Below are 11,600 nucleotides of genomic sequence, written 5' to 3' on the forward strand. Positions count from 1 at the left end.
CATAAAAAGCTACCAAAAGAATGATGTCTAGATTTTACAAGCATGCCACAAAATATATATGTCGGAGATGAAAGGACACCGGGGCCTTCCTTTGGAATTCATCGGAAAACCCTCAATATTTTAGCCTCTATAACTTAACTCGATTACAATTGTTCGAGATTTGTGATAATGAGCTTGGGCTCGTGGCGACAACCAGTCGCCGAACGTAGCAGCGGTCAAGGGATGAACGCTTTGCCTGACAAAAGTATGAGGTAATAGTATAGTTCTCCTTAAAAAGAAATAGTTGTAGCGGTACTCGACAGTAAATATTCCAACGGTTTCTGTCCCGTGGCTCGCCACACGCAGAGCCTATTCTCCGGGTGCGTCGATGCATCTACACAGTACATGTTCAGCTAGCTTGAGGACCTGTTATAAATCTTAAGATTTAGTTAACTAGTTAAGTTCTTCAAACAGACAAACAGTCTTTATCCTAACAGTCCCTAAATCTCTAACACCTACTGCGGGAAGATACGGGAAATCTGTTTTCCTCAAGGACGACGCTTCCCGCTAGCAACTTTCTCTCGAGGGCGGTTAGCATCCTTCTTCAACCATCAACATAGAAATTAACCAATTAACAGCGACGTTCATTTCCCTCACTTTCCTAAGGAAAACTTTCCTTAACGAATCCGATTATCTCGTACCCTTAGTCACACCTCCGCAGCGTCATCGTCACAGAAGGACAGTTCCTCTACGTTCCTTGAGTAGTCATCATCTTAATTTATATCGCGCACTTTGCTCAATCGCCACCTTAACTCATCGTCTATCAGTTGTAACCGAGAATTGCGAATCGTCAAGTGTAATCGCGAGTTCTACGCAAAGTGTCGAAAGAGAGAATTGTTAATAAATATACTGTTTAAATATCTCCGAGTGTTTTTTTTTGGCATCTATTACGTCCTACACACTTCAAATTCACAAGACATGATCCGTTAATTTCGTGATTTCCTGTGTCTTCTACGTGACACTATCTTCCATTATTGTGTGGAAGAGAAATCGGATGATATTAATAACTTAAAAAGAAAGAAACAAAATCAAGAGAACATGGTAGTCGCCAAAAGAATAACAATTGAAAAGTTACAAGAAGTACCAAAGATAAAAAACGAAACAGAGAAAAACGAACGTGTGTTGAACGAACAGGAGAAGAAAAGATTAAACTGAAATATACCAAACCTTCCAAACAAGATTTGAGATATGCGCTTAACAATGTTAATAATGGTGACGATAACGAGCGGAAGCCAAGGATATTTGCGTATGGATTTTACTGGGATAACAACCCTGATTTAACTCTCCTCCAGCCTAAAGAGTCATCTAGCGATTGTGAAGAAAAGCCAAAACTGAGAAATAAGAAATTAAGTGCCGCTGAACGTTGAGAACAGAAAACACAGAAGGAACGTGAAGTTCGTCAAAGAGAAGAAGCGCTCGTCAATAACCAGTTATCAAATTCTGTAGATCAGTTCGACAGATTAGTTTTAGCTAATCCAGACAGTTCAATAGTATGGCTACAGTATACGGCATACCGTTTACAAGCAACAGAAATAGAGAAAGTAAGAACAGTCGCGACAAGAGCGGTGTAAACGACTAATTTCAGGGAACAGAAGGAAAAATTAAACGTTTGGAAGGCTTAGTTGAATTTAGAATCGAAATTTGGAATTCCTGACTCATTAAATGATGTTTCTCAAGAGGCAGTGAGGTCTAACGGTTCACTGAAAATATACAGTCACATGTTGGCTGTTCGTGTCGTGGCTGGCAGGCAGATGGAATTAGAAAAAACAATTAATACCATGATTGGGAAGTTTAAACATATTCCCGAGACATGATTTAATAGTGGAGAAGGATTATTAAAAATCGAGGCACATTATGCAGAGAGCATTGCAATCTTTGCCAGTATCCGAACGTAACAAGTACTTTCTCCAGGACACCCCCAAAATTTCATTTATGAAGTAAGCACACTATGAAATTAGAAATATCAACCCTTTTTGGTTATTATTATCGCACAACTTGTCTTTTACATAGTATTTCTTTTCGAAAGCAAATCTTACCATGCAAATAGGCGCAATAATTTATTCTGTGGAACTTAATGAAATATATCGTTTTATTTTAGAATGAACAGTATAAGACAGATCTATCTTCAAAATTCTTCAACAGTCTCTGATTTTTTTGCTTCACAAGCTGCAGGCAACTGATCCTAAACCAGATGGAGGAATCAGCTACACCGGGGCAATAAGCAACGAGGCAACCCACGCGCGACTACATCACGAATCAAGAACATTATATCCAGAGATGAATAAACCATAGACCTATGGTACGATCCATATTTTTATGTCCATAGTCTATGACTACATTTATGAAGAAGTAGACGGTGACCGCGCGGATTTTGATTTAGCTTCTCAATTTTGGCTACTAACTATTAAAAATTTGTAGTTCGTCCAAAAATTCAAATCGTGTCTCTCTTCAAATTGATCGATGATACACTTCATACAGAGCATCACATAAATGAATCGGTAGAGATCTCGAGTCGAAACAATATAAATCTACATTATTTAATGTCTTCATGATGCAGCATGGATTACCTTAAAAAATATGTTTAAGAAGATAGACGCAAAACATAATAACCACGAACGGGAAGTACAAAAACGAAGACTTCTTGGACAAGGGTATTTACCTGGGTACCTACAAAACCAAATTGTACAATTTCAGGCACAATTCAAATGTCGCCGAGACCTCTGAAGAAGTCAATAGCGCGGACGTGGTTGTAACGATCGATTAGCTAAAACTACTGCTGCACAATGGAGCAGTTGCGTCCCAAACGTACTAAAAGATTTTTGATTAGACATATTCCTGTTTTTGTCATTACAGAATAATCAATAAAAAGGACGCACTTGAGATCAGAGAAATTGTAAATATGTCAATTTATTATTACTTTTTTCATTTTTATCTGTATCAATATTAATAGTATTTTGTATATGTGGTAGAAAACTTTACATAACTGGACTGTTTTAGGTATTGTGTAATTAAGGTTGTATTTTCAATCAATCGCGGGGAGACGTAATCGCGCGGAAACACATCAGCGGGAGTCGTAAATTCCCGTTACGATTATAATAATCGACGTCGCGAATAGATCGATCTCCTGATTTCCGTTAAGATAATAGAGGTGGTTGAGGTGATATAGCGCTGCGATTAACAGGATTATAAACTATATATTTTCAACAAATTGATACAACGAACTTACGCCGTTGCGTATGATATATGTCGTAGACGACGATTTGGCGTATGAAGATGCGATACACATGCACAGTATTCTTTGTAGTTGACGTAGCAATAGAGGAGACTGATGTTCCGATCTCATGCAATTACGGAGGAAAGCTCGGTGTGGGTGTGTTTTCTTGAACGAAGAAAGCGGATTCGTTTCTCACACTTTTCGTTAATAAGGTGAGAGTAACGATATGTGATGCCTATTGGTTTCAGTCATGTTAATGAGTGGTGAGAGGAGACGGAAACCTCCTACCAACCTTGCTAGGGGGTGTCATTGTTTACAAAAAATCCGGAAAAAGCCGGATTTTCCGTTAGATAAATATCCACTTTTCCCGTTAGGTCACTGCCCGCAGTCTCCGTAATTTTTAAGAGCGCCTAATAAGCCTAAGGACCTTTCCAATAACCCTCTATAAACCGAAAACCTTTCTAGGCTTAAAAAGTCCTCCAGGACAAAAGGATTAACTTAAAACATGTGTTAAAATAATGACGTTAAAAAGTTAAAGTTTTATGGTGGGGCCTTAGATTTATTGAGGGCCTGTTTAATGGTGCTTGGGTTTTGACGGTCCGACAATGAAGGACGTCGCACGGATCATCTTGCGCCACGTAACATAGGTTTTGCTCACGTGATGTAATGAAATATGTGTCAAAATGTTTTATTATTTTTAATCATTTTGTACACTGCTTCTCTACATATTCTACAGCCATTTCTTGAACACGAGTCATGTCTTCCTCAGTACCATGCTGCTCTTCAAAATTTTTTTTATTATTTATTTATTTAAATTTTTACAATTTGTCCAGTAGGACATTTGGTAAAATATTATAGCGGTATACTAATATAACATGTGGGTGGCTACCCCCAGCGGGGTACCATTATCGTGTTTGTTAGGTTATGTCCTTGTGAGATCTGTTAGGTGTTTCCTTTTTAATCTTCTTTTTATGCTTGATGTGTCGACCGTTTCCGCTGCCAGCCGGTTTGGGTGCGTTGTATTTGTTTGGGTATTCTTTCTCTGTACCTTCTTGCACTTCTGTTAATCTCCTCCTTGACCATTGGTATTCCCAGGTCTTTCCGAATGTTCTCGTTTCTAACGTACCATGGCGCGTTTACTATTGTTCTGAGTATTTTAGATTGCGTTGCCTCTATTTTGGTTATATGGCTCATTGCTGCTGTTCCCCATAGTGCTATTCCGTACGTCCAGATTGATTTTATGACCATTTTATATATTTTTAGTTTGTTTTCTATGCTTAGTTTGGATTTTCGACTTGTTAGCCAGTACATTTGTCTCCTTGCCATCTGTATTTTGTCTGTTGTTGCTTTAATATGCTGTTTCCATGTGAGTCGTGTATCTAAGTGGAGTCTTAAGTATTTGACTTGCCTTGTTTGTATTATGTGTGTGCCATTTAGTACAATGTTTGGTGGTTTCTGTTTTCGCAGTGTGAATGTAATATGGTTGCATTTATCGGGGTTTGCTTTAATTTGTTTTGCTTGAAGCCACTTTTCTATTTTTGCGATATGTTCTTGTAGTAGTGTAACTGCTGTTGCAGGGTTAGTGTGCCTGACTAGTACAGCTGTGTCATCCGCGAATGTCAGTATTTTGCTATTGTTAGTTGTTGGTATGTTGGCCGTGTATGATGTGTATAAAATTGGTCCTAGGACGCTTCCTTGCGGAACTCCTGCCTTGATTTCTTTAACTTCAGAGTATGTGTCTTTGATTTTTACTATGAAGCTTCTTAAGTATGATTTGATTAATTGGTATCTCTGCTCCGGGAACTGTTTCCTGATTGATTGAAGTAGGCTAGTGTGGTTTATTTTATCGAATGTTTTTTCGATATCCATAAAGAGTGCCGTGCAGTATTGTTTTGTTTCCAGCGCCTGTAAGATTTCATTGACGAGTCTGTGCGCTGGTTCTATTGTGGAGTGTTTGTTTCTGAATCCGAATTGGTGATCCGGTATTAGCTGATTCTTCTCTATTATGGGGTTTATCCCCAAATAGTAAACTATTTTCTCTAGTATCTTAGAGAACATCGGAAGTAGTGAGATTGGTCGGTAGGATTTGATTTCGTGTGGGTCCTTGCCTGGTTTGGGTATCATTATGATTTGTGCCAGTTTCCAAGTTTTTGAAAAGTATTGTATTCTTAGTATTGCGTTAACTATTATTGTGATTTGTCTTATTGCTTTTGGCGGAAGGTTTTTTAAGATTTTGCCTTTAATTAGGTCGATTCCTGGTGCTTAATTATTTTTTGTTTTCTCAATTATGTTTCTGATTTCTTGTGCTGTTGCTTTGGGTATGGTGTAGTGATTGTCAGTTGGTGTACTAGTAGTTAGCGCGTCCTCGTCCGTATGGCTATTGTGGTTGCTGTTGTTGATATTGTGTGGGGTGAATGTGTTGCATAGGTGGTTGGAAAATTCTTCAGCTTGCTCTTCGTTGCTTCTTGCCCATTCTTCTGGTTGCTGGTACCAGTTTTATTGTCTTCTTTATTTTTTTTGTGGCTTTCCATAGGGAGTAGTTGTAGTTCTCGTGAGCAGATAGTGACTCGATGAACTTTGTGAACTCGTTGTTATTGTGCTCTTTTATTTTGTCTTTTATTTCTTTTGTGAGTTTGTTTAGGTGTTTTTTGTTTTCTTTTGTTCTTTGTTTTTGCCATTTTGCTTTCGCTTTTCTTTTTTCTCTAATTTTTTCGAGGATGTCTAGTGGAACTGTTTTTGTTTGTCTGTTGGTTGTTTCAGGTATAGTGGTTGCCCTTGCTGCTTCTTGGATAGTTTCTGTGAATGTTGTTACTGCTTGATCGATGTGTTCAGGTGTTTTCAGTGGGATGTTGCAGCTGATTTTGCTCTCTATTATTTCTTTGAATATTTGCCATTTGGTGGTTTTATTGCATAGCTTCTCTGTGCTGCTGTAAAGTATTGGTTTGTTTCTGTATTCAATTATTATGGGCGTATGGTCGGAGGTAAGCTCGAGGCTGGGTGCTATGTTTAGTTTATTTGCGTTTAGTCCCTTTGTAACTGCAAAGTCTAGCAGGTCAGGTATTTTGCTCAGGTCTGTCGGCCAGTATGTCGGTCTTCCTGTGGATAATATACTGAGGTTATTGTTTCTAATGTATTTTTCCAAGGTTCTACCTCGAGGTGTAGTGATTCTTGATCCCCATAGTGTGTGCTTTGAATTGTAGTCTCCCGCTGCAATATACTTGTCACCTAAGTGTCGAAAGTACTCTTCCCACATTTGCGTTGTAGTTTTGTGTCGCGGCGGTACGTATACTGCTGACAACTGCAGTGGGTGCTGTTAGTCTGTACGGTAACGGTGGTTGCTTGTATATGTTCCTTACTGACCTGACTGTGTAGGTGATGTTTAATGTTTTTTATTACTACTGCCATCCCTCCGTGTGCTTTCCCTGGAGGATGCTTGGTGTCGCATATGGTGTAGTGCGGTATTTTTATATAGCTTTTCATTGTGAGGTGTGTTTCTGAAACGAGTAGTATATCGATGTTGTTGCTATACAGGAATGTTTTAGTTTCTAGGGCCCTTTGTTGTAGGCCGTTAGAGTTCCAGGTTGCTATTTTAAGCGTGTCTATTTTTATTTTTTGCTCATCACGTTAGTAAGTAATTGTAACATGTCTGTTATCTGCTGTGTTTGCTGTCTGAGGAGTTCGTTTTGTTCGCTTATCATTTTTGTGAGTATTTCGGTGTTTTTTATGGAATGTTTTATTAACTCTTTGATTTCTGTAGCGTCGTTGCTGTGGTTGTTCTATTCTTGATTATCTAGGGGTGACGACCGGTTGACTATTTGCGCGTAGCTTCGGTTTTTGACGGTATTGGTGTTAGTGTGGTTATTGTTCATTACATGCTGTGTATTTGGTGCTGACATAGATTCTGTGTTGTCTTGTTGCGTGTGGAAATTGTTGTGTGTCCTGTTTCGAATCGGCGGGAAGAGTTTGCTTTGTAGTTGTTTTCTGACTACGCAGCCTTTGTAGCTGGCTTGTGTTCGCCGGGCTTCTGTTGCAGTAGTTTTTTGTGTGTCCGTATTGTTGACACCGCATGCATTGTGGTATATCTTTTCTATGTCTGGGTGGCTCGACTGTGATTATTGTGTTTGAGATTTTTTTAATTTCAAATTTTTCTTTGTTGTTGCTTTTCGGTTCTAACTCTATTAGGAATAGCGGTAGTGGTTGCTTAGTGTCAAATCTGGCTAAATTGTTGATCGTTCTTACCTGGTGTCCAATCTTGGCCAATTCCTCGCATATTTTGTTTGTATTTGTTTTGGAGTGTAAACCTCTGATTACTGCTTTGCAGCTCTTGTCGGATTTGGGTTGGTAAGTGTGATACCCAGCGTTTTCTTCCTTTAGCGCTTTAGTTACTTTTCTGTAGGTTTCTGGGGTATTAGTTTGTACTTTTACCTGGTCCAGTTTGAGCTGTTTGATAGTGCAGTTTTCTTTTCCTGCCGTGCTGTTTAGCAGATCAATGAGGGGGTCTATTATTTTTGCGTCTATGTAGATTGGTGGTGGCTTGGGAGTGTGTGTTCTTGGTTTTTCTGTAGGGTCTGTGTCCATCTCTTCTGTCAGTGAGCTGAAGGAGTTTTGTGTAGGAATTTCTTGTAGCCATTGTTGACTTTCTGTTTCTGTGGTCCTCCTATCGTTTGTGTTTGTGTTTATTTTTCTTTTTTTGCTGGGAGTTACAGTTCTCCAACTTTCGTTATGTTGTGGTAGGTCCTTGTTAGTATTGCTCTTTACGTCGTCTTCTTGTATTATTTCCATTTCTATTTCTTTTGTATTTGCGCAGTCCTGTACTTCTCTTGTTTTAATTGGGCTCTGTTGGTCTACTGCCCTGCTTATAGTGTATGTTTCTCCTTTGTTTAGTATTCTTATTGATGGTACTTTTTCCATCCTCGATTGGTTCTGTTGCTCTACTCTTGTCGCACAATGTCTGAGGCACTATGTTTTACGTACGCATAGCTCGACTGCTCGGGCAGAACTCGTTCTTCAAAATTGATGAACTTTTTAAAGAGGATCTTTACCTTTCTAGGCGGTAATGCCTGAACAACTGCTCTCTCTAGAACTTTCCTGTAAATACAAATTATTAGAAGATAAATTCTGTATGAAATTAAAAAGACAAAATATAGTTGAAAAAATATTTTTACCTTGCTATATCAGTATCATTAGATTTAACTAAAGAATCAACATAACAAGACCATATATCCACCTGTTTCGGATAAGAACTTAGAATTTGCTCAAACAGAGTTACTGCTCTCTCTTTATTTCTGTAGTGTACATACGTTCAGATGCTGGCAAAGATTGGAATGCTCTCTGCATAATATGCCTCGATTTGTCCCTCAAACCCATTTTTAGCAACCCTTCTCCACAATTAAATCACATCTCGGGAATACAGTTAAATTTTCCAATCATGATATTAATTGTTTTCTCTAGTTCCATCTGCCTGCTAGCCTCGACATGAACAGTCAACATGTGACTGTATACTTTCAGTGAATCGTTAGACTTCACTGCCTCTTGAAAAACATCATTCAGTGCTTTAGGAAATCCGAATTTAGACTCCAAATTCAACCAAACCTTCCAAACGTTTAATTTTTCCTTCTGTTCCCTGAAATTAATCGTTTTCACCGCTCTTCTTGCAACTGCTCTTGCTTTCTCGATTTCTGTTGTTTGTAAATGATATTCCATATACTGTAACCATACTATTGAACTGTCTAGACTAGCTAAAACTAATCTGTCGAACTGATGTACAGAATTTGGTAACTGGTTATTGGCGAGTGCTTCTTCTCTTTGACGTATTTCACGTTTCTCCTGTCTTTTTTGTTCTCGACGTTCAGCGGCACATAATTTCTTATTTCTCAGATTTGGTTTTTCTTCTACTTCATCTTCACTATCGCAAGATGACTCTTTATCCTGAAGGAGAGTTGAGTCAGCATATTTCAAATCTTCTTCGGAAGCTTTGGTATCTTCCAGTTTAATCTTTTCTTCTCCTGTTTGTTCAACACACATTCTCTTTGAATATTCCTTTTCTAAATCTTTCTCTGGTTTTTCTCTGTTTCGTTTCCCTTTGTTTTTCATGTTTCGTCTTCCCGTAACTTTTCAATTTTTATTTTTTTGGCGAGTGCCACGTACTCTTGATTTTGCTTCTTTCTTTTTAAGTTATTATTATCATCCGATTTCTCTCTCACACAACACTTCTTTTCAAATGCAGATTTTATGACGCTGAGAGGCATAATATCGGATTTTTTGAAATTTAATGAGGTGTAACATTTAATTTTAGAATGAATAGTATAAGGTGTTAGATCTGGCAGTAAACTATTTATGTGACGACGTACAGGTATCGCAGCTAAAGTTCCGTTGCCAATACCTTGAAGGAGCATCAGGATAAACCAATTTGTCACCATTAAGATTCTACCACGTAGCAATTTACCGTCAGGAAATTGTATTTGCTTATTTTGTTTGGCACTTATTTTGGCACTTATGCATTATTAACGATAACGTGGTCGATTGGACAAGCTCGTGTACGTAATTTTTCCATATAATCGTCCCAGAAATTTTGTCCCCTATTTTTTTATTCTCAGAGTAATGATTCTTAGACACTATACCTAGCAAGTTATTCTGCAATTGAACAACCAACCAATCAGGCGTAATTTTTTCAATCTCTCCAGTAACTCTCTGCCCTAATTTGACAGATACAATGGGTCTGTTTTTGTAATATGAATTCCTTGAAAGTTCTACTAATTTATTAAAATACAGGATCAATGGATTCAATGTATATTTTCTTTAGCGGTAATGTTAGTCTTAATTGTTGTTCTTTCCTGTTAATAGAAAATATTTTTGCCAATAAAATTTGGTTTGTGTGCAGTAGATTAAAATTACTAACGTTACTATGGGACACATATCCAAATGGCGTATATTCTGCAACTGGAAAAATAAGTCTTATACCAGTCTTATACCCATATCCTTGATCGTACAAGGTATACAGTCTCCTATTTTCAGTTTTTCAAAATTCCTGTACCTTCCTTGAGTTGCAAAAGTCCTAGTTAAAATTAAATTAGGTACTGTAGCAAATAGAAGAGCTGAAAGTGTATGACCAGAAACATATTTTGATGCTAGTAGAGCTGCAATCTCCATACAAGGTGACATGTGACCATCTAGTAAAAATCCTGTACTAACAGTTTGTCCTTTATATCTACTGACTCTTAAATATAATCCCTGAGCGGATGATTCTATTATTGTGCCCTCTACTTCTTCACCAATATCGAATGTTGCTTCTTCAACTTTTATGTCTTGATTAGCCACATTTAGAACTACTTTTCCCGAATCTGTGTTCACTGTTTGAATTTTTACCAAAATTGTTTGTCCAGCTGAATAGTTTCAATTTACGTTAGATGTTTCCAGCTCGAGGGCAGTATGTGGAATCCAACCTTTGACATCCCCGAAAAACTTTACCAATATTCCACGCTTATGTATTTGAACGATAGTTGCGTGGTGTTTCGAGTCAATTTTCGCGTCTTGTATGTTTCCTAAAATGGGCAAGTCACTCGTTATTAAAGACCTTTTCAAAGTGAGATATACTTTTTTCGGCCTATATAAAGGAACAAGACTCTTGCTTCTACTTCTTTGTCGACTTTCAGCTTTTGTAAGGGACTTAGATCTTCGTCAGATATATGATCTGGTGGAATTTGAACATTAAATTTACCAAGTTGTACATTAACGAAATCATTCAGTTTATCAATATTTGTAATCTTTACATTTACCACGTCGCCAGGTTTAAATGTTATATAGTAAATGACAACGTACATATTTTATAAACTGGCACATACAATCGTTTAGTGTAATGGTCGGGGTATCTACGTGTACTCTCTAAGTCACAAGTTAAGTAATTGCGAAGGCATATTAAGTTGAGTTATAAGTTTCAATTCCAACGAAGTAAGAACCTAATCCTTCTCATTCGCGCAGGCGAGAGAGCGGGAATCAAAGACTAATGTAAAATAATGCCTAGCATAATGCTAATACCACGTACCATATAGTTGCTGAAACTTTTATGCTTCATACATAGACATAAACATAAATTGTTTCAATATAAATATTAATAGTAAATATTAATTGAATGAATATAGATAACAATGACCACTATAGGTTTCATATATGAAGTATTAGACCGAACGAGGTATGAAATATACAAGATATAGTACTCCTTATAACATTTATAATAAAACAATCGTCTGCTCAGATTTAATTTTTTCAATTTATAAAAATATGAATTTACACAAACACTCGCACTTTACTTATCATTACTTCCACAACAACGTTCTCTTTCTAAAGTTCA

General features: G+C 37.5%; 2 pseudogenes; one reads left to right on the plus strand and one right to left on the minus strand.

The window, feature by feature from the left end:
• Window positions 1-517: 517 nt before the first annotated feature.
• LOC117214632 lies at window positions 518-1,980 on the plus strand (annotated as a pseudogene).
• A 1,943-nt stretch (window positions 1,981-3,923) lies between these two features.
• Window positions 3,924-11,183, minus strand: LOC117214631 (annotated as a pseudogene).
• Between the last annotated feature and the right edge of the window lie 417 nt (window positions 11,184-11,600).

The sequence above is a fragment of the Bombus bifarius genome, unplaced genomic scaffold, assembly GCF_011952205.1.
Source record: "Bombus bifarius isolate JDL3187 unplaced genomic scaffold, Bbif_JDL3187 scf7180000009238_frag, whole genome shotgun sequence".
In the NCBI taxonomy this organism is placed as follows: domain Eukaryota; kingdom Metazoa; phylum Arthropoda; class Insecta; order Hymenoptera; family Apidae; genus Bombus; species Bombus bifarius.